The sequence below is a fragment of the Ursus maritimus genome, unplaced genomic scaffold (genome assembly GCF_017311325.1).
Source record: "Ursus maritimus isolate PB19 unplaced genomic scaffold, ASM1731132v1 scaffold_1, whole genome shotgun sequence".
Lineage (NCBI taxonomy): Eukaryota > Metazoa > Chordata > Mammalia > Carnivora > Ursidae > Ursus > Ursus maritimus.
In genome coordinates this window covers 8,083,047-8,107,442 of record NW_024423343.1, presented here as the reverse complement: position 1 = coordinate 8,107,442, position 24,396 = coordinate 8,083,047, and the positions used below count along the sequence as shown (strand labels likewise).

Genomic DNA, 24,396 nt, shown 5'->3' with positions numbered 1-24,396 from the left:
CCCACTGGCCAGGGGCCCGGTGGGCCACCTAGGAGACGCTATGGTTGAGACAGGGTCTTGTGTTTCAGCTGCATATGCTAGGAAGTGCATAGGATGTATTTAGATAGGACCCTCCACCCCCACCCCATCCACACGGCCTTCACTGGCTGCCCGTCCTGTCCTCAGGCTGTCCAGTACAGACCTCACTTTCCTGCTGTACTCTTCCCTACCCCCACTATGAAGTCCACCCAATCCAAATGGGCACAGAGGTCTTCAGAGAGACTTTTCTGTGGCTAGGTGGCTTCTCTTGCCTCTTAATATCCAGGCTTATGGAAAAGCTCCACATTTCCCAAAGTGTGCTATTTGTGCCATGGTGTTATGTGACATATGCGTCAATTTTTAACATTCCTTTTTATTTATTTTAATATTTCTTTATTTGGGGTAGAGTGCATGCATGCAGGGGTGCAGGGGGCAGAGGCAGAGGGAGAGAGTCTTAAGCAGACTCTGTGCTCAGTGTGAGCCCATGCATTACTCGATCTCATGATCCTGAGATCATGACCCCAGCCAAAACCAAGAGCTGTCACTTAACTGCACCACCCAGGCACCCCAACATTCCTTTTTAAATAATCTTTTTACTTAAAAAAAATCTTTACTTAAAACTCTTTTGAGATAGAGATACAGAAAAATACACGAAACAAAGGTAGAGCTTAATGAGGTATTATAAGGCAAACGCCCCAAATGCTCTTGTAACCCTAGAGGCGGAATGTTGCAGCCACCCCAGCAGCACCTCCATGTTCCCCATCCAAATCGCAGTCGTGTCACCCCCACCCCACGCCCAGAGTAACCACTACCTAGTTTTTATAGTAATCGCTTCTTTGTGTTTCGTTATAGTTTCTGCATCCAAGTGTGCATCTCTAGAAACTATGGTTCAGTCTTGCCTACTTTTTTCTTTAAAGATTAATTTATTAGAGTGAGAGCGAGCGCACGAGTGGGAGCGGCAGAGAGAGAAGGAGAGACAATCTCAAGCAGAGTCCATGCTGGCTGCGTGCAGAGCCTCACACAGGGCTTGATCTCATGACCCTGAGCCAAAACCAAGAGTCAGAGGCTTAACCGGCTGTGCCAGCCAGGCACCCCAGTCTTGCCCACTTTTAAAAATATATCTTTACCTCTCTCTAACCTTCAGAGTCTCCTCTCATCCCTTCCTTTCCTGCCATTTTATCTGTTGAAGAATCCAGGCCCTTGGCCTGTAGTGGTTCCTACAGTCTGGGTTTGTTTGCTGCCCGGTTCCATACGCTCCGCGGCCCTTTGTATTTGCTGCTCATTGTCAGCTGATCTAGAAGCTTGATCAGACTCAGCTTCTGTCTTTTGGCCAAGACTCTAGGTGGTGATGTGTTCCTTCATCAGGGGCCACGTAATGTCAGGCTGCCTCTCCCTTTGTGGTGTTTGTAGCTATGGATGCTCAGTGCCTAGATTGATTAATTCACTGGGGGTCCAAGAGGGTGACATATATTGTTTTCATTGTGCTATCATTCACATTTTATTGCATATTAATTTTGTCATTCCACACAATTTATAAGTAAATAGGCTTTGAGAAAATGTCTTGAGAGTGTTAAGCAGATGATGGCATCGTTGATGCGACTGTTCCAGTGTTCTACAGGAGGTAATGAAAAGAACCACAGCTGCCGCCACCGCCAAATGATGACATTTTAATTCCATCATTTCTTTTTCATTTATTTGCTGGATTTCTTTATAAACAGATGCTTCCTCTCATCCACCATGAGGTTACCCAGTGGTATAGCTCATGCAGAAGAGGCAGGATAAATGGTTCCTTTATTCCCTGTGTTTGTCAGTTTGCAAAATAATAAGCTGCTTCCTTATTATGCCCTGCAGGTGACCCGTTCATTTTTTCAATATCATCATGAACTCACGGATTTAAATAAATTTGACGAGTTTCAATTTGTTGCAATTATTATGATGCTCAAGGCTCAAATTGTCCTGTCCTTGGCCAGTGGGAACCCCTGTGGGTTGGCTTCTGTGTTCTTTTGACACCATGCTAGTCTACATGTAGCGTATCCACGATGGCTTGTATGCCGTCATTTATGTCAGGATGGTCCAGACTCCTCTTGTACATTTTCTCCTCCGACCTGCTGTCAGTCATTTCTCCATGCAGCCCTGACTTTTAGTGGGATATAGCGTTTTTGTGGCCACAGTGTGGACTCCAGGGATGCTCACTGCTATGAACTGGTCCTTGTTTCCAGGCCTTTTCAATGGACGGAGCTATTAGACATAGAATGATAGATTAAATACCTCATAAGTTCATACTGTTTTTCCAATTAAATTTCAGGACTATAGATTTTTTTATTTAATCTTTTAAAAAATTACAGCTGTCTCTTCTTTCTTCCACACTGAGAATCCTGATTTTTAGGACACAGGGGACGATAGTTAAAATAGCTCATAATTACTCATTTGTTTTAGGCAACATTACACACACAACAGGGAATATCAATACTAATGCTGCTACCACCAGAATGATAACCGAGAAGAGTTTAAAAGTTCTTGTGCTCACTTCAGCAGGACATAGACTAAAATTGGAATGATACAGAGAAGATTAACATGGCCCCTACACAGGGGGAAACACAAATTGGTTTGCACCCCAATGTTTATAGCTGTTCTGTATCTACATCAGTAGAGCTTATGGCCTTCATATGCCATATTCTCTGCCTTTTAAACATCATATAGTTTTCGTTCTACAAGTAACTATTTAATGCTCTCTGCTATCTCTTATGTAACTAGTAATTTTGGCAGTCTGAGTCTTGTTCTCTAGTAAATTCTTCAGGAAGCGCTCATGGGAACAATATTCCCTGAGTTCTTGTACATTGATAACAGTTTGTACCTTTTATACTTGAAAGTCCGTTTTCTTGAATATAAAATCCTTGGCTCACACTTTTGCCTTAGATAGCACACACCATTTTCTTCTGATACAAAGAAGTGCCGTTGAAAAGTCTGATGAGGGGCGCCTGGGTGGCACAGCGGTTAAGCGTCTGCCTTCGGCTCAGGGCGTGAGCCCGGCGTTACGGGATCGAGCCCCACATCAGGCTCCTCCACTAGGAGCCTGCTTCTTCCTCTCCCACTCCCCTGCTTGTGTTCCCTCTCTCGCTGGCTGTCTCTATCTCTGTCAAATAAATAAATAAAATCTTTAAAAAAAAAGTCTGATGATAATCTAATTTTCTTTCCCTTGTAAGTCACTTGTTCTTTTTCACTTTGATGATTAAAGGATTCCTCCTCTCTTAATATCCAGTAAATTTACTAAAATATGTCTTGGTGTTGCTCATTCTGAGTCAGTTTTCTCAAGCACATTGTATTCTTTTTTAATCTATGGGTACCAGTTATTACTCTATTGTGTCTCAGCTTCCAAAACCAACTTCACTGTCTGCTCTGTGGTCATGAAGCTGGGCCCCACAGTTGTTTCTCCTTTGAGAGCTGGCCCAGTGTTAAACTTCGTCTGCAGAGGGTGCTGTGGGGGCACTGGAGGAGGAAGGGGTTTCTTTTCTTGACTCAGGGGTGCCTCATGCACCAGGCTTATGGAGTGCCTGCCGTGTGGAGCTCTTAGCTCCAGCAGAGCCTGGCGGTCAGCGGCCCAGGACACTACCCGTGGAAAGCTCTCCTCTTAGCATTCCCTTGGGTGGTTTCAGCTTCAGCAAACTTCTCCACCATCCAGTGAGTCACAGCTGTGTCCCTTTCCAAGGTCTTGGCATCAGTGCCGAGGAAGGAGGACCTCCTCTTGGTTCCTCTGTCACAGACCTAGGTGTAGAGACTTTTCCTGTTACCTGCTACTTCTGTATTCTTTAAAGTTCCTTTTACTCTTTGCTGGCCATTCCTTCATTCTTCCAACCTCCTGTTATAGTTAGTAATCTTTTTTTTTTTAAAGATTTTATTTATTTATTCGACAGAGTTAGAGACAGCCAGCGAGAGAGGGAACACAAGCAGGGGGAGTGGGAGAGGAAGAAGCAGGCTCATAGCGGGGGAGCCTGATGTGGGGCTCGATACCACAACGCCGGGATCACGCCCTGAGCTGAAGGCAGACGCCTAACCGCTGTGCCACCCAGGCGCCCCTATAGTTAGTAATCTTTGATATGAAACTTTCCTGTTCAAATTCCTTTGCGTTTTCTTTCTCCTAAATGGATCCTCACTGATGCAATGTAGTATCAAATCTCTGCCCTCCCGCCCCCCCCCTTTCTAATTTCAGGAAAGTTTCCTTGAATTTTAGTTTCTAGTATTCATTCTGTTCCCATTCATTTTCAGGCACTCCTTTGACTATTTCTTATATTTGTCATTTTCTCTTGAACGCCTTTATGTGTACTTTTCACATTTTATTTCTCATGAATGTCATTTGATTTGCTCTTGTATTTTTTTTTAATTTAGTCTTCATACCTGAAATTATTGTTTCTTTATTTCTCATCTGTCCTGAGTGCTATTGTCTCACTTCTGAGGTTTTCTAATTATGACTTTGGTAATGTCTTCTTTCTTGACTTGGAATAGTTGGTATAGTTTCACTTATTGTCTGTAGGGATGTTATTCTGCTTCTTATTCTCTTTTTGTATTTTTCTTACAGACACTTTGGGTGGGATTTTTACATTGATACTTTGTGTTCTCTCTTTTTTTCTTTATGTGAAATTAGTTCTCTGAACTTTTGGAATGAGGTGAGTTGAGGAAGATTTCCTAACTTCTATAATTTTAATATAGTGTTTCTTAAAAAGAATTATTAGCAGGGCTCCTGGGTGGTGCAGTTGGTTAAGCACCTGACTAGTTTTTGGCTCAGGTGGTGATCTCAGTGTCATGAGATTGAGCCCCATGTCAGTTTCCACACTTAGTTCGATGTCAGCTTAAGACTTCCTCTACCTCTGTGCCTCCCCCCTGCTCCCCCAAATAAATAAATAAATAAATCTTAAAAAAAAAAGAATTATTAGAACTGATAACAAGTTCAACAAGTTTGCAAAAACCAGTTGTACTTCTATACACTTGCAATGCACAATCTGAAAATAAAATTAAGAAAACAATTTCATTTACAATAACACCAAAAGGAATGAAATGAATAACTTTCACAACAGAAGTGTAAAACTTACATTTTTTTTAAAGATGTATTTATCTTGGGAGGGGCAGAGGGAGAGGGAGAGAGAATCTCAAGCCGAGTCTGCACTGAGTGCGGAGCCCCATGTGGGGCTTGATCCCGCAACCCCAAGGCCACGACCTGAGCCAAAACCAAGAGTTGGACATTTAACCGACTCTGCCACCCAGTTGCCCCAGAAGTGTAAAACTTATACTCTTAAAACCACAAAATATTGTTGCATTTAAAAATTCCAAATAAATGGAAAGACATTCTATCTTCATGGATCAAAAGACTTAACATTATTAAAATGGTAATATTCCCTCAGTTGATCTGCACACTCAATGCACTCTCTGTCCGGATTCCAGCTGACTGAATTCCAGTTCTTTGCAAACTGACAAACTGATCCTAAAATTCATATGGGAACCCAAGAGGCCTAGAATTTTATCTTGGCCAAAAAGAGGCCAAAAATATCTTGAAATAGAAGAAATTTGGAGGACTTTACAAGTCCACATTTTAATAAAAATAAAACCCAAACAGTGATTAAGACAATGTGGTAGTGGCATAAAAATAGACATATAGATATCAATGAAATAGAATTCAGAGTCCATAAATAAACCTCACATTTGCAGTCAACTGATTTTTGACAAGGGTGCAAAGACAATCAATGGGGGAAAGAATAGTTTGTGTGTGTGTGTGTGTGTGTGTGTGTGTGTGTGTGTGTGTTTTGGTTGGTTTTGCAGATCTAATTGACTTTATTAAATGATTCATGAATCACACAGCATCCCATTTGGTAAGTAGAGGGGCACTCCCAGAATAGGGTTTTTAACAAATGATACTGGGACAGCTGGATATCTACATGCAAAAAAATTGGAGTTGTATATCTACCTTACACTATATACAAAATTAACCCCAAATGAATCCTAGACCTAAATATAAGAGCTAAAACTATAAATTTTTTAGAAAAAATAGAGATAAATCTTTGTCACCTTGGACACTAAGACAAAAAAAATAGGTAAATGGGACTTCATCAAAATTAAAAGTTTGTGCTAAAGACACCAACAAGAAAGTTAAAAGACAGCCTACTGAACAGGAGAAAAGATTTACAAATTATGTATCTGATAACGGACTAGTATCTAGACCATATAAAGAACTCTCATAACTGAATAACAAAGACAAATAGCTTAATTGTGGTGTAATAAGGAAGGTACTTGGTCCTTGTTCTCAGTTCCTGGCACAGATCTCCTAAAACTCTTGGAATTTCCCGAGTGATAAGGGTGAAAAGAGTGTCTTTTTTTCTAATGAACTGACTCTTTGTCCACCTCTAGGTAGCTTCAGGACAGGGGGTGGTTCCCAGAAAGACCAAACCTTGATTAAAAGCTTGGAACTGTCAACCCCACCCCCCAACCTCCAGGGAGGAGAGAGGGGCTGGAGATTGAGATAATCACCAATGGCACAGTCATGCCTACATAATAAAACCTCCACAAGAACCCCTAAATGACAGGGTTCAAGAGCTTCTGAGGAGGTGAGCACATCCACATGGCAGGAGGATGGCACGGCCCCACCCCATGAGGACAGAGGCTCCTGTGCTCAGGACTCTGGGATTTTCCTGAACTTTGTGAGTTTTCCTAGCAAATTACTGACCCTGGTGGGAACCACTGACTTGTAGCCAAGTTGGACAGAAGTGTAGGTAATAAGGATGCAAATACTTGGAGCTGACTTCGAAGTGGGGACAGTCTTGTGGTGCTGAGCTCTTAAACCCACGGAGTCTGATGCTAACGCCAGGTAGTATTAGAATAAGATTGAATTACTGCACATCCAGGTGGTGTTGGAGGGTTGGAGAAGTGAGGTTGGAAAAGACACCATTTATCTGGAGTTAGGAGGGAAAAAAACCTCCACCAGTTAGAAAATGGGCAACAGATCTGAATAGACATTTTTCAAAAAAGATATACAAAGGCCAATACACATGAAAAGATGCTCAACATCATTTATTGGAGAAATGCAAATCAAAACCACAAAGAGATACCACTCCACACCCACTAAAATTGCTATAATCAAAAAGACAGATAATAACAAGTGTTGGTCAGAATGTGGAGAAATTGGAGCCCTCATACACTGCGGGTGGTAATGTAAAATGGTGTGGCCACTTGGGAAAATGGTCTGGTAGTTCCTCAAACAGTTCCACAAAGAGTTACCATTTGATCCAGCAATTTCACTCCGAGGTATATACCAAGAGATGGGAAACATGTCCATACAGAAACCTAACACAAATGTTCGGCGTTCTTTCTGTCGGGGATTCTGATGGTCAGGCATGGGTCAGGCTGTGTCCTGACCAGGGGTATTTTTCCAGGTTCTTTTTTTTTTTTTTAAGATTTTAAAAATTTCTTTATTTGAGAGAGAGAGCATGAACCGGGGGGCAGGGAGGAGCAGAGGGAGAGAGATAAGCAGACTCCGAACTGAGCATGAAGCCTGACGTGGGGCTTGATCTCATGGTGCTGAGATCATGATCTGAGCTGAAACCAACAGGCAGATGCTTGACTGAGCCACTCAGCTGCCCCATTACCAGGCTCTTTTCGATCACTCTTGGAGGGCAATCTTTTCTCCTCCTCTTGCACATTTTTGCAGAGTTGGGAGAAGCCTTATTGTAAGCCCCAAGGAGTACCATCAAACACTAATCTATAGCTAATCTACTTCTACAGCTGGGTCTCTGGGCATGGGACCTGAAATTGGCTATGATCTTACGATATTAATAACTATGGCTACAGGCATGTGCGCGTCTCACTGTTTGGTCAAGCATCCCAAAGGGACAGGAGGGTGATCAGTCATTCTCTGCCATGAGTGAATCTGTGGGCCTCCACATTGCAAAATAGGTTTTTTAGCAAGTGCTCTAACACAGGAACGGCAGACCGTGGGTGGCTGTCCACTGGTTTGGGCTTTCCTCTAAGAGGCAGCTGGGGGAGGCTTACATTCCATGCAGGAGATACTTATTCAGAAACATTAGTCAGTCCTGACATTACATGACCTCATAAAAATGCTAACACCCTTTTTCTCATCCACATGTAACCTTAGAAAAAATTAACCTGGCCTCAGCCATAATTTATATGGGCAAATGATACCCTACTTATACTTTAACACTGTCATCGAGAAACTTCCTTATCTTTGTCACTAAATGACACACCAAAAGTTTATTATCTGCCACTGAAGATTTCTTTTTATGGCTCTTAGAAGATGTATGGCCCTCCAATACCAACAGGAGAGTCGGGGTGCTACAGCACAAGAGAGCCCAACTTCCACCAAGAATGCGCGCTCCCTTTGTAGCTATGCCCGATGCTCAGTGATTTTTTTTTTCACTCCTTCCCCCCAAGTGGGGAATGCCCGAAGTCACATCCAGTAGTTAACGGCCGGGACCACTTTCCAAGCTCAACGATTGCAAGTCCTCTGTCCCCACCTGCCTCCCACCCCTGCCATTTATGTCTCCTCTCCCAGCCCAGACCTTCACCTCCCCAGGAGGAGACGTGGGGAAAGTTGTGTCTCTTTATTTTTCCAGATGTGCTTCAGGATCATTTGGGCATGTTTCCTAAAAATTTCCATTGAGATTTTGATTGACATTACTTTAAATATATATATATTTAATATATATTATATATTAATATATATTAATATAATATATAATATATTAATAATATAGTATATAACAATATATTAATAATATATATTATATATTATATAATACAATATATAATATATAATATAATAAATATTATATAAGTAATATATTATATATATTTAATATATATACTTAAATATATATATATATCTCCATTTGAAAACAAACAACATCATTACAACATTGAGTCTTATCACGAGCATGACATGTCTTTATTTTCTGGTTTTCTAACTCAGTTTTTATGTAGTTTCTGTACAATTTATTGTTACACAAATTCTTTAGTATTTTCCTTTTACAGTTGCTCTGGTCTATAGGGGTCTGCCCCCACCCTTTTGTTTTCTAGCTATTGGTATAGAAGAAAGGAATTGATTGGTGAATTATTTTATATCTGTTCACTTTAACTAAACTCGTATTGGTCCTAAGAATGCAATTTTTCATTTGGTTATTTTAGGAATAAAATCACATTATCAACAAATGATTATTCTATCTCCTGCCTTTCCCTTCCTTGAGCTGAACCTCTTTCTCAGCTGTTTCTTATTGTGTTCAGCAGAGCAGATCCTTTCTTAAATAAACCTTTCGTTAGGGAAGACATTTAGGACTCCACAGACTATTTAAAGAACCAAACCATGGAAGTGACATATCTCAATTTCTGGGATGCTGCCAATGCAGTACTTAGAGGAGATTTATTGCTCCCAGTGCTTACATTACAGAGAGGAAAAAAAGAGAAACAATAAATCAAGTCCATACCTGATGAACTTTGTTCCCTTTAAGTTACAAACCAAGAGAAAGGAGAAAAAGGAAGTAATAAATTTAAACAAAATGGAGGAAGAAGAGAGAGAATTGATAAACTTAATCAATAGCACGTGGGAGGAGATGGCCCTTCTGCAGAGTGGGGCAGAGCGGCGCAGGAGGGAAGAAGGGGCCCAGCCCTTCCCAGCAGCCTGCTCTTCCTTCCCAGCAGACACCTGGGGGCAGGTGGGCTTGGGGCAGGGGGTATGACCAGGGTATGACCCTGCAGCCACACACAGGCCGTGGACTCCTGACTGGGGTTCTTACCCCAGTGAGAACCCCAGAAGGACTTGGGGTGGCATAAAGGATGCTCAAATTCAGGAAAACACCCAGCAGACCCTGCATCCAGGGAGAGGGAGGCACAAAGCTGGAGGCGAGTGCACCCTATTGTGGGGCTTATCCCCCCATACTTCGTCAATTTATGTAGTCTTACCCTGCTTCTGGGTCTTCCTTTCCTTCTGTCTTACCTGTTTTTAATTAAAAAAAAAAAACAAAGCAAAAAACCAAATTTCATCTTGATAGAGAAAAGGGCAAGATCTTGGTTTTGCCTGCCTTCATGCCAGAGCATTTGAGCATCAAATACCACAGGCTGGGGGAAACGGGGGCATAGAGGTGATAAGTGTGGGCACAGAATGGGGAGACTGGCTATGCTGCGCTCACAAGTTCTTTTTGGGCTGGTTCTTTGGAGGATTTAATATTATGTTTATTTGAAGGGAAAGTTCCTTTACCGTCAGTCTTAAAAAAATTAATAAGCCATTAGCCAAAGTCTAAAAAGGAGTGAATGCAAATTAATATACTCTGAAAAAAGGAATGAACTAATATAAAACATGTTTTACAAGCAAAATGAGGGTATCAGATTCTCAGCAGTCTGCTTGTATGTTTTTGTAACAAAATAGAAATTAATATCTTCCCAGGGGCTCATCATCTATTCCCTTCAACTCAATGTAATATGCAGCAATTTTTTTTTTAATAGAGAAGAAAAAGCTCCCAGCTGCTTTTCTGAACAAGCCGAAACAGAAGGACATCTTAGAGTCGATCTGGATCTGCTGAGAGTCACTGGGTGGCCCTTTGTTTTGCAGTGGAAGGAGAGTGGGCTCTCGTTTTCCAGTTGGGGGTCAGTGAAGAACAGGCTTAGCAGGTGCTGGCCTCCCTGGTGTGCGGAGTTCTGGCACGCACCAACTAAGAGCCTCCGGGGAGGAAAGATCTGAGACCCCAGCCCCTTCTCCCTGAAATCTGAAGTTAGGGAGGCCTGTGGGGTCATCTAGCGGACTCTGGTAGAGGTTGCTTGGCTCACAGGGCTGTGCTGCTCCAGGCACTGTGCGGGCGGAGACTGGACATCCCCAGTTCAGCCACCCTGCTGGTATGGAGGTTTGGGCAGAATCCCAAGCTCATGGAGATGACCTAAGGAAACTAAGGCCTTGGAGCTCAGATAAGGGTCGGGACAAGCAGGGGCATCTCTGGAGTGGTCCATTGCATTCTGCAGATTTGGGGACCTGTTTTCAGCAGTGACACTGGGTGGCAGCATCAGAGACAAAGATGACAGTGGTTCTCTTTGCCTGGTGGCAGGTGTGTGTTAGGGAGGCCTCAAGATGGAAGGACAGAACTTCCTGCTAATAGGAGCTTGTAGACATATAATTAGAAATTCAAAGAGATGTGACTTCCTTTTTCCTCTAAGCTGTTGAAGCAGGTCATGTTGTTCCTCTCCATGCACTTCACACTATACATTAATTTTTAGTACTTTGCAAAATCAAGTTAGTTTGGGCAGCTTTAAGAAGGGAAACGGGTGCCTAGGTGGCAAAGACAGTTAAGCGTTGAACTCTTGATTTCGGCTCAGGTCTTGATCTTGGGATCTGGGGATTGAGCCCCATGTAGGGCTCCCCACTCAGCACAGAATCTGCTTGTCCTTTTCCCTCTGCTCCTCCCCCTGCTCTCTCTCTCTTTCTCTGAAATAAATAAATAAAATCTTTAAAAAAAAAAAAGAAGAGAAACATATTTACCACACAAACACATCTAAGTTTCAAAGTTTTAGAACAGGACATTTTCTCTAATGGTCAAACAGATCTTCCATTTGGCTTTGCTTTTTTTTTTTTTTTTTTTTTAGATTTTTATTTATTTATTTGACAGAGAGAGACAGTGAGAGAGGGAACACAAGCAGGGGGAGTGGGAGTGGAAGAAGCAGGCTCCTAGCAGAGGAGCCTGATGTGGGGCTCGATCCCAGAGCCCCGGGATCACGCCCTGAGCCGAAGGCAGACGCTTAACGACTGCGCCACCCAGGCGCCCCTCCATTTGGCTTTGCTTAAGGTAATGCCAGCTGCTGTAACAAAACCCCTCATGATCTGTAGGCTAAGGCATGATGGGAAGTCCAACGTGGGTGTCGTGCTTGGCAGCCTGGCTCTCCTCTAAGCACTGATTCTTGGGCCCTGGACCCTGACATATGCTATCTTCAACATGTCACTTCCAGGGTCACCACGCTTGTCCTCATCAAGCTGACTGAGGGACGAAGAGCATGGAGGATCACACATGGGAGCTTCTCATGGGCCAGGCCTAGAAGCCACACATGTCACTTCTGTCCACATTCCTTTGATGGGAACTGTCACATGGTCACACCTAACTGCAAAGGAGGCTGGGAAGTGAAGTCCAGCGATGCCTGGGGAGAAGAGGAAGTCATCTGGTCAACAGATAACAGTTTGTATCCCAGACATGACCACTGATTATCACAAGAGACCCAGAGGGCCCCTCACAAAAGTTGGACCGAAATGCCAAGTTCAGTGTGAAAATGTCGAAGTCCTTGGAACATGTTTTGTTTTGTTTTGGATGAATGAATAAGTGGATAGTACATTTCTCTTGTAGGGAAATGAGTTTATGATTGTGATTCTTGGACCAAACTCACCAGCCGTTTTGAAGCTTACTCCCTCATGCTCTGCTTTGACAGCCTTTCCTTTCTGTTGTCCTGAGACTTGGGGTCAAAGAGCATAATGATACATTCTTCACTGCTCACCTATGAACCATTGGTCTGAGGATTCTTCACAACCCCTCCATGTCATCTGCCCGGTGATATGCACACTCATGCAGCTTTGGTCCCTCGAGGTTTTGGGGGGCATTGAAGGCCTTGCTGAGAGGCGATGGCAGTGTTAGGTATAAGTGGGGTGGCTGTCACACAGCCTGCAGGAGCCGAATGGGGTTGTCCAGGAGTTCATTTGTGATGACCTCTGTGGTCTCCCCCAAAATACCTGAAGGAACTTTGCAAAGGAAGAGGATCGGTCCTTGGGAGTAAATCGGGATTGTCCCTGTGGGCATACAGGTGACTTCCGTGGCTGTGATGAGGGCTGGCAGGGTCTGGGGAAACTTGGACCACACGCAATCCAGCGTGCATTCATTCGTGGGTGGTTCTGTCCCTTCAAGGCATTTATCACCTGATGAAGACACCTCAGGACCATTTAATTTCCTCCTGACAGATGCATGTGTCCTCTCAGCCCTTGGGTCAACAAGGCTGTGGCTCTCACCGCAACAGGAAGTCCTGTCTCTGTTTCTGCATTGCTACATGTCCCACCCAGGGGACACTCGGGTTGGTACTGACTGACTTCTGTGTGATGCTGTGGGCTGCGCACCTACTCTGTGCCCGGGGCTGCTGGGCACTCAGTGGACACTATTCCCCAGGCCTTGTGACCTGCTGCAGGACAGGTTCTGGGGCAGACTCTTCTGGTTCTAGAAACAAGAGGCTCCTCACAGCTCCTCAGGCAGGGGGTGTTCATTGAGGGATCCAGAAACCCCCAGGTGCTCTGTCTTCTGGGGTATTCTCTAAATACTTCTTTTGTACTATTTTACTGCATGTGTTAGACGGTGAAACGGGTTTACCTCACAGGAATGCAAACTGTTTGACTCAATATTTTTATACTCTTAAAAATCATCTAGGTCTCCAACATCAGCAACTTCCTCTGTACACCTCTCTTGACAGCCTGCAGCATTCCTGGACGTTTGAAGAGGTGTCCCCAACATGCCCTGATTCCATTTTGGGAGTCCTTTCTCTGCCTCCTCCAAACTCGGCCTCCTCATTGTGCTGAGCAGTTTAATTTTCCCTCTCCCTGGGGTCTGGGCCTCCCTGGGCAGCCCCGAACCCATTAATATTCTCTGCTAAACAGATAATCTGTTGGAAGCACTGAAGAACTACGAGAGCCTTCTCTTTCTTTCCTGCTTTTCTTTCTCCCTTCCCCACAAGCCCCCACAAGGGGAGGAGAGCTGTGTAAAGGTTTCTTTCCCCACTGGTATGAAGTGGGCTGCCTCCTTCATCCCCTCCCCACCCCAGGCACACATGGCTGCAGACTCCTGTTTTCTTTTATAATAGGATGGAGAGGTGTCCCGCCGGTACTCCCAACACAGGAACCATGGTGTACCCGCGCCCTGGAGATGAGTTGTGGATTCAAGGCAGCTCTAGGACCAGGATTCAGTCATCTGATAAAAAGATGGTCTGGGGCTTCCCTGCTAGGCTTCGTCACTGCCTACTGAGACCCAGCTGCTCCCCAGTGCCTGGTCCCTGGCCCATTCCCCCCAAAAGCCGCTGTGATTTGCTGCTCATTTCCTCCAGTTCACGTTTCTAAAAGGGAATCTGATTTGCCTAATTCATTTCCACTTTCCTTTCATGCCAGACACACATAGGTCAGATGCCCACCGTGGCCAACCAGGTGGGGTCAGGGCGGTACAGAACGCCACCACCTCAGGAGGGACTGATGGAGCGGGCCTTTCCTGCTGCTGCTGGGGTGGACCTTGTAGTGGAGTCCCCGATTTTGCCCAGTCATACAGCTAAGGGTCAGAAGCAAGATGCAAATCCAAGTCTGCTCACGCCAAGGCCACTTAACCATCACCCCCTCGCTCTGCATTCACCTGTCAAAGGTGGAGGTGGGAGACACAGGAGGGTGGGAAGGGGTTCTTCGGCCAGGACTAAATTATGGTGAGAATGGTGGACATAAAGTGTTACATTTGATCGCTCCTATAGTAGATACGTTTACAACCCTCCTACCAAGAATAGTTATCAAGCCCTTAACCAAAAAAACCTCACGCTGCAGGATAATGCAAGAAAAGAAGCCAACAAATCATTATCCCAATTTTTGAAAAGTAGCGTGAATTGCATATTAAAAAGTCAAGGGAATGGGGTGAGGTCATCTTAAAATGGCAGAAGGCCCCTCAAATTAGAGCCAGCTGTGCTCGGGCTCCACACCTGGCTGCACACACGAGCCAGTCCGCGTGACAGACGAGTTAGGAACGGAATAGAAACCATCCCGGGAACCCACAGGAAATGCAAGTCCCTCGCCAGGTAGGAGCTGAAGTAGGAACGCGAGGTTATGAGCAGCCATTTCAACTCTCCACAGTTCAACACTTCAGAGAAATCCTCCAGGGATTTTAAAGCTCCATCCTTGTGTTTTATTTTATGAATTTTAGAAACTGCCTTCTCCCAGTCTCTTTCTCCTCCTTGGGCCTCATGATTACTTCCTGTTCCAGGCACCTGCAAAATAGTCCCAGTTTCCCTGATTAAGACCTCTGAGCATTTATCCGAAGTACCTCCAGCGAGCTCTGTACCGGGGGCATCCTCTGAAGGAGTGTTCATGGAAGGATTACATGATTCCAGCCAAGACTACCCGGGTTTGAATCCCAATTCTAATTTTCACCAGCCTAGTGAGATAGCGTTTATGCCTTGGTTTTCTAATCTGTAAAATGGGGATAAGTATAGTAATCCCCTAATAAGGACTGTTGTGGGGATTACGTGAAATGATTTATGTTAATTATTGGAACAGTGACCCACACATATTTGCTGCTTTATAAATATTAGCTATTTTTACTGTAAAGTAGAAGATAGGAAAGGAGTTAAATGACATTTTTTTGGATAACAAACCTTAGCCATTTGGGCCATTCCAGACAAAGGCACAGAAAGGAATGCCATGGGACTGCCCAGTAGGCCTCTCCTTGTGGGTCTTAGTCCCCTCCAAACATCACCACTGAGAGTGACTCTATGAGCTGTTGTCTGCTACCCCTGCAATGATATATTCCAGTGCTCTTCTATCCCTTTGTCATGGGTACTTTTTTTGTGGCTCATCCAATATCCATTCCCCTTTTTTAACAGCCCTCAATGTCTTTGGGGAGATTCACCCCTATCCCATTGGGTGCCATCTTTGGGAAGCAGTAGATCAGAAAGTTCCCAACCTGATTGCTGGAGAAACCGAAGTGGTCTTCAGAGCCCATCACAGAACTCAGACTGCCCAGCCCATGACTCCTTGGGTCACAGGACCTACATTCCATCCATCAGGCTCTCCCGGGACTCTGAGATACGAAGGTCAAATAGAGACACAGGACGGCAAAGCAAAGAGTCAATGTTGATGCATCGTAGATGCAGTGCCACCCTCACCCCTGCTCTGTGTTGGAGCTTGTTTCTTCTGCTTTCCCATCAGCCTTCTGAGTTATCAGACAGCCTTCCTGTATGCTTCCTCCTGGCCAGATTCACAGACTCCCTTGTTTGCAACCAAAGATCTCTACACTCATTTGTTGAATTTCATTGGGAACTATTCAGTTTCACAGCTCTGACAGATTAAAGGGATGAAGGTCACTATTGGTTTCAAATCACTCCTGACCCACAAATTGGAATACAGACGGAAGGTTGTGGAATAATGAAAAGGTTCTGAACTCATGTTTGTATTCTGGTACGCATTCATCTACTTAGAATGCTTAGAAGTGATCTCTCAGGCCAGCTCTCTCTCTCTCAAAACCTTCCACATGTCATGTCATCCTGGTCAGTAATCGTTGGACCTGTCAGGCAGAGTGTCAAAAACTCTGGAACAGGAATCAAACATATAACCTTGCTTACCAACACCAGACTCTCCTTAACACTCAGCTTTCTTCTTCTTTCTTGGCACTTTGCAAACTCACTCCCCTCTTTCCATTTCAGGCCTACCCTCCTAGATGCTCATCTCAGGGTCTTTGGCCTCTGATCTCTACCCCTTCCAAGCCCATCATGCTTGTGGCAGATGGAGCCATCTGAGCATTGAAGAGTCATGACGGCTGGAGCTGGAGGAGATCTTGAAAAGCAGCCAGGACACCATTTTATGTGGCGGACGGGAACATTGAGGGTCTTAAAGACTAAATGCCTTGCAGAGTTAGAGTTAGAACCCAGGACCCCAGAACCTTCTTCAGCACTCCTTTGATTATACCACATGGCCACGCATGAACCAGGAGCTAAAGTTGTTGAAGTTAGTTGGCGTTGGTGGTAATCAAATCATTGTTTCCAATCTTACATCCACACTCTTGCTTTGAGATGCTAAGTTGCCTCCCGTGAGAGTAAGCAGAGGATATTTCTCTGCTCTGTGAACGTTGGGCTTGGCCAAGTGACTTGCTCTGACAATTGGAATCTGAGCAGAAGTGACAGATACGCCAGTTCCAAAGAGCATATGTGATGCTACCCACATCCACGCTTTCTGCTGCACTTTCTCCTGTTCACCACGGGAAAAACATGCTCCAGGCGTCCCAGAAGGAGAGACATGGAGGGAAACTAAATGGAACCCAGAGCCTGAAGTAGAGCTGCTTCAGACATCCTGCAGCGCTACGGCTGTGAACTAGACGATTGCTGCTCTAAGCCACTGCCGATGCTGGGTTTGTCTGTTACCCAGCACGACTCGCAGGAAACTGCCTGAGACACTGCACTCAAGCTCAAAGGACGAGCGCAATGTGAATGGCAGAGTGCGCAGCTCCAGACATCCCGCAAGCTGCTTGCTGCCCAAATCGACTTCCTAAGTTACTCCTGCTCGCCAGTGCCTATATAACGAAGTCTGCTCTCCTCGGTTGCAGTGAAGGCTCTTCTCACCTGAAATGCACCCAATACTTCAACCTCCTCTCCCTCTTCTTCCCTTTATTAACCTTCCATTCCACCTGTACCACAGGTACATTCCTGCCGCTCCCTCCTCCAGTCCATCTAATGAAGTCCTCAACTTCAGGAAGACAGCTGGCCCCAGGCCATTCATCCCTCCTCTCTCTGAACACAGATCATCAGAGAGCACAGTGAGCTCAGTGATGCTCTCTCGCTCTCACACACTCTTCCCCACCTTGGTGCCCCACCATGGTGCCCCCTCCTGCCCCTTCTCTCCCTCTGCGTTAGAAGTAGTGTCCGGCACAGCCCCACCTGCTCCTAACCCGGATCCTTTCACATGCAGTCCTGGCAGCCCTGTGTCCCCCAAAGCCACCGCCGGGCACCCTCCCTGGTCCATCCTCGTGTTAACAGGATCCAGGTGACTCCTGATACAGAGGAGAGGATGTTGGAAGCCCTGGGAAAAAGACCTCACAGGGAGAGTGAGACAAAGAGAGGAGGCCAGGAGCCTTGGGGCTTTGACAAGACTGACTTGGATGCCAGGCTGAGTTCGTTAGCTGAAGCTGAGTGAGAACCTGTGGAAGAAGGCCTGGTAAAGCCCCGACTTGACATGTGGTGGCGGCTTAACCCTCAGGAAGGCCCTTCTCTCCCCGGCGGGTGGACATCCAGAAGTCCGTGCATCCAAGGGAGGGGGAGACAGAGCCTGTCGCAGCACGACAAAGGAAAGTAGCCACATGTTTTTTGCCCAGTGGTTCACTGAGAATACTCTACCAAAGGACACTTCTCCTAACTGGCAAGAGTGGTCTAGAAGTGGATCACTGAAGTCATGGAGGGAGTCCTTTTGAGGCCAGAGCAGCTCCTGACGCCCTGACTCAGAACATCAAAACCACCACCGGAAAACCTGAACGCACAAGACCACAGTCTCCAATTTAGTTCAGAGAACCTGCCGCCCTCCGGGGCCCGAAGCAGAGAATGTGCCGGGGGAGAGTTTTGCTGCAGGGACCTAAATTTCACCAGCTGGAGCTCTTTTTAAACAATCATCCTATTCATATATTTAAAATAAATTGTGCATCTTTTAGCAGGCAGTCAGCGTTTCATTATTAAGATGGAAGATGGAACAGAGTGTTCTTGGCTGGGTTGGTCCCAGAGTCCCAGGCTCCTTTTCAGGACTTCTCAGCATGTGGTAAAGCCATTTATTAAGGTAACTGTGCTTTGGGCCTGACAGATTGGAAGCCCGCATACCTACCCGGCAAGCTGCTGGCCGCCAACTGAGTGGCACATAGCGGAGCCTTTCCGAAGTGACGTCATATCTCCTGACATTCTACCAGGCTCCTGGAGGGAGTGAGAAAGTGAGAGACCAAAGGGAGATTTTAGAACGCTCAATGGATTTACCAAAATCTCTTCGTAAGTGTTACTAAAATGCTCCTCAGAGCTACGATAATTAAAATAGTGTGAAACGGTTAAAAAAGAATTTTTGAAAAATAGACTTTAGGACACATAGGAAGTCAACATATATTAAAGGGGAAAATTGGAGAACATTCCTTGGAAAGACCAACAAATGATGAAAGCTTCCAGCATGTTTTACAAAGAAAAAGTACACATAATTAGGCATGAATATGGAGAAATAACCCTTCTGGCAGCCCCTGATACCAAAACCTGACAAAACAGCACAAAAAGATAATATGGATCAATCTTTCTTCTGAATATCTTAAATAAAATATTAGCAAATCTGATTCATCAGCACATCAAGCCAGTTTTATTACAAGAGTGCAGAAGTAGTTAAAAATTTGGGAAATTTGGTCTCGTAATTTATTACACGAATAGGATAAAAGTAAAAAAAAGAACCTTAAGCATAATTATCTTCAGTGCCTCTCAAACTTTTTAATGCAAAGAAGAATTACGTGGGGCTCCTGTAAACTTGAGGATTCTGATTCAGTACGTCTGGGGTGGGGCTGAGTGTATGCATTTCTGACAAGCTCTTGGAAGCCTCCCATGCTGGATGCTGGTGGTTTAAGGATCCCACTCTTAGCACAAGAAACTCAGCATCTCAAGCCCCAGACCTCCTGGATCACAGCCTGCATTTTTTCAAGACGGCCGGGTGACATGTGTGTGCATTAAAGTTTGAGAAGCAAAGCTCCAGCTCATTCGTTCTCATCCCTGGGTAAATGTTGTAATTACCAGAAGATCAAATTAAATTAATTAAATTAATTAATTAAAATGCTGAGGCCTAGGCTCTGCTCTGGACCAATTAAATCAGAATCTAGGTGAGAGTGCACACAGGCAAGAGTATTTTTAAAGATTACAGGTGATTCTTTTTTTTTTTTTAAGATTTTATTTATTTATTTGAGAGAGAGAGCATGAGCAGGGGGGAGGGAGAGGGAGAGGGAGAAGCAGACTCCCTGCCCAGCAGGGAACCTGACACTGGGTTCCATCCCAGGACCCTGGGATCAGGACCTGAGCAGAATGCAGAAGCTGGACCAACTGAGCCACCCAGGTGCCCCTCCAGGTGATTCTAATGTGAGGCCAGTACTAAGAGCCACTGACCTGAGGAAGTGCTGGAAACACACTAGACATTCCTCAACATCCATTTCTGACCAAAATGCTCAGAATTCTAAAAACAGGCATATGATTCCTTAGCATGGTTGAAAGTATTTATCAGAAACCAACAACAAACGTGTACTTCAAGGAAAAACAGAGGCAACCTCATTAAATCAAGAACAAAACAGAAATACCCAGTATCATAGCAACTATTCAAAACCTCTAGATGCTTCAGATGATTAAATTTGGTAAGAAACAGAAAGTTGAGGGTAAATGGAAAAATAAAAGACAAACCATGAAATGTCCAAATAATATGATTATCCACTTAAAAAGTAACATCAGCTTAACAGAACATTAAAACAATAAGAAACGTATGCAACGTGTCCAGATACAAGGTAAATAAATAAAAATCAAGAGCCTCTTCATATATCAGAAATGAGTTCGGAAATATGATTTTTGAAAGAACCCTCAAACAATAGCAACCACATATAAAATGTATCCTAAAATAAATTCATAAAACATGTGTATGGCATACTTTCACCAAAATGACAGCAGTTTACCAAAGAAGGCTTGAATAAGTGAAGAGATGGAAAGTCTTAATAATATAGAAATAACAGTTGTACCCCAAATTAATGAATACATTTAACACAATCCTGAGTCTGATGAAATTTAAAAAATTTTTTTATAAAGGTGTTCTAAAATTCATCTGGAAGAATAATAATATAAGGCACAGAAAGGCAATTTTTTAAACAAATATTTTATTTATTTAACAAAGAGAGAGACAGCCAGCGAGAGAGGGAACACAGGCAGGGGGAGTGGGAGAGGAAGAAGCAGGCTCCCAGTGGAGGAGCCTGATGTGGGGCTCGATCCCAGGACTCTGGGACCACGCCCTGAGCGGAAGGCAGACGGTTAACGACTGAGCCACCCAGAAAGGCAATTTTTGGAAACAAGAATGAAATGAGAAGGAGACTTGCTTTATTAGATATTTTTAGATGAGGTATAATTTACATATGATATAATTAATGCACTTTAAGTTACAATTAGATATGTTTTGACAAACGTATACACTCTTGTAACTGCCACCCCTGCCAAAATATGGAACATCTCCACAGAATGTCCCGTATGCCCCTTTAGGGCTGACGTCCCAAATCCACTCCCCCATGCCAGGCCTGATGGAGGCAACCACTGATTGGTTTTCTGTCACAAGTTTAGTTTCACCTGCTCTAGGATTTCATCGAAGTGGAATCTTACAGAGTGGTCTCTTCTATGTCTAGCTTCTTTCACTCAGTACGATGTCTTAGACTCACCCCCTATAAAGGCCCCTTTACTGAGCCTGTGGTAACCAAAATTGTGCCATGCTGGCATAGACATAAGTAGACTGATGAGCAAAACAGAACAGAGTCCAGATCTGACCGCAAGTTTGGGTGGGAGTTTAGTAGCTGAAAAAAAAAATGGCATTTAAGATCAGTCTAGAGGGTACAGGTTAGCCAATAAATGACCTTGGGGCAACTGGCTTATCACTGGGAGAAAATGATTAGATTCCCCACTGTCTATCTTACGCTGAAATAAATGACAGATGGATCGAATAATTAAATATAAAAATCTATCGGGGCACCTGGGTGGCTCAGTCAGTTAAGCATCTCTTTTTCTTTTTCTAAAGATTTTATTTATTTATTTGAGAGAGCGCAAGCAGGAGGAGCTGCAGAGGGAGAGGGAGAAGCAGACTCCCTGCTGAGTGGGAAGCCTGGTGCAGGGGCTCAGCCCCAGAACCCCGAGATCACAACCTGAGCTGAAGTCAGATGCTTAACCGCCTTAGCCACCCAGGTGCCCCAAGCAACCGACTCTTGATTTCAGCTCAGGTCTTGATCTCAGGGTCATGAGACGAGCCGGTGTCGGGCTCCATGCTGGGCTTGGTACGTGCTATTTAAGATTCTCTCTCCCTCTGCCCCTCCCCACACCCCCGCTCTCTCTTAAAAAAGAATCAATCAGAGAAGAAAAATATAGGTAAAATATTTTATAATCATAAAGTTGGAGAGCTCTCTTTAAGCACTGATCAAAAGCCAATGCTTACATATATGTTTACATACCTCTCTCTCTCTCTATATATATATCTTTATATACCTCTATCTATCTATCTATATCTAAAATAAAAAATTGATAAACTTGACCTATATAAAAATGTAAAATGTCCACCTGGCAAATAAAATAATCTGGGAAAAAGTAATTGCAACATACATGACAGATAAGGAGTAAATATGCTAATTAGATAAAAAGCTACTGAAAGTCAGGTAGTAAGCAAACACCCAAGAGAAAAATAATAGGCAGAGTAAGGAAAGATCATTCACTGAGGTAGAAATCCAAAATGGCCAATAAACATAAGCAGCGGGGTTCAAGGAGATACAAATGATAATTAATTATCTGATTAACTCCAGTTTAGCTATCTGACTTTTTAAGATACTCATTTTGGGTGTGTGTAATCAGATGTGTGTATTTTTTCGGACGGCTTAGTTTTGATGGTGTTTTATAATATGCTGACATGCGTGTTGATCTTCACGGCAACTCTTTGAAGTACGAGGGTGAGGTGTTATATTAATTTTACAAATGAGGAGTCCTAGGTTCAGCGAAATTTCTTTCTCGATGTCACAGAGATAGGTTGTGGTAAAATCAGGGGTTAACTTGTGGTTTTCTGGAATTAAAAAAAAAATTTATTTAAGTAATCTCTACACCCAACGTGGGGCTCAAACTCATGACCCTGAGATCAAGAGTTGCGTGCTCTTCCCACTGAGCCAGCTGGGCACCCCTGAATTTTTATTACATCATGGCTTTCTTAGAGCCAATATCGTTAGCTTTTCTTCTAATGAATTTCCATCAGTTCAAAAGTTTCAGAATTATTAGTGCGAATATATTATGCTCTCATTTCAGGCAAGATACATTTAATGCCATAGGGATCTCCAATCTTGTTTCTTAATAAAACATTAAATCCACTCAAGGGGAGGCACGATTGATAGATGAGATATCTTAAAAAGAAGGTGAAAATGACTGCGTTATATTCTTCTTTAGTATTGCAAGGACGCTGTGAGCTGTAACACCAAAGAGGTTTCCAGGTATTTTTAAAATTTGTAAAAAAAGATCAGTTAATTAGTTAATTGACTCCTTTGACAAATATGTATCGAGGGCGTACTATGCGACAGGCACTTTCTCCATGCTGAGGATGCAGGGACGGGCATGACAGGCAAAAATCACTCTCTGTGTAGAGCTTGGGTTCTAAATTTATTTTGAACGTATGATCAAGTAATGTTTGTCCTAGTTTAAGGATAAAATGCATGACCGTGCTGCTAAAGTTTTAAATGATCCAAATAGCATAAAGGCAGATAATTTAATAAACACGCATCGCAGTTAGAGTACCCAAGGATGTTCACCACCTTCGTCTGAAAATGAACTTAGAATTATAGGAATGTCAGGGTGCCCTGTTAGAGCCTAAGTTTATATTTTGTTCCTTTTATTCTTAAGAAGTTTCCAGAAAGCCTCCTTGGACTCATTGACAGCCGTCCCTGCTCACCTTAGAAGCACAGGAAGGGGACACCTGTGGCTGGGCCTGAGTTTGTATTTAGGAAGGGACAACGCAAAAGCACTCTGATCTCAGGCGAGGGAACGTGACAATGGTCTGTGCAAAGGGACTATAATCAGAACTCCTTGCTGCAACAGTTAAAAGAAAAAATCTGAGCAATCCCTTGGAGAATCCCTGAGGGAGACAGAGGACCTTAGTTGTAGGGCTTCTGGGAGATTGGCCTCAGAACAACTCGGGGCATCCTGGGCCAGCTCGCTCTGGGGGTGTGGTCATGTATGTGCCCCAGACGGAGGCCTGCCCGGGTGGGCTCTGCTGGCTCAAGGAGGGGCCGGCCAGAGCTCCAGACTCGGCTCCTGCCTTCCTGCCGCCGGGCCTCCGTGCCCCCAGCTGGCTGCTGCAGGACGCGGTGCTCTCCAAGCTCCCAGAGCGGCGTCGGTCAACCCCCATCATACCCCGGCACTGGGGGGTCTCAGGGATCACACGGAGGAGAATATATACAAGGGGCCGGGGACCCCAACATCTGTCCATAGCCTGGGGGCACGGAAGGAAGCTGGGAGGACGCTAGTTACTTGGTGATTGAAAACATCCTATTTTTTTTTTAAATGAACACTAATTACTGGCTCAGGAAGGTAAAAAGCTGGGTGACACAGCAAGAATGTGACAAAGCTTTCCGCGCCATGTACAAGTCCACACGAGCTTGGTGTGTGCGCGTCAGTGGGGGGCTGCCTCTCGGCCCCTCGGACTTGATGAACGCTCTGCTCGGGGTCCGCTCCATGCCCGAGGGGTCGTGCACTAGATGGCTGCCGCGTCTAACATGCCTGCTTTCCCCAAGCCACTGCTGAGCGTGGGCCCTGCTCTGCAAGCCCGGGTGGAAGGGTGCAGCCCAGGCCCTTCCTCACCCCGAGCGC

At 44.4% G+C, this 24,396-nt stretch overlaps 1 non-coding gene across 1 annotated transcript; it reads left to right on the top strand.

The window, feature by feature from the left end:
• The first annotated feature begins 2,537 nt into the window (after positions 1-2,537).
• LOC121099911 lies at positions 2,538-2,643 on the top strand. The gene has a single exon (XR_005831640.1). It is a non-coding gene; the product is annotated as a U6 spliceosomal RNA (small nuclear RNA).
• The last annotated feature ends 21,753 nt before the right edge of the window (positions 2,644-24,396 follow it).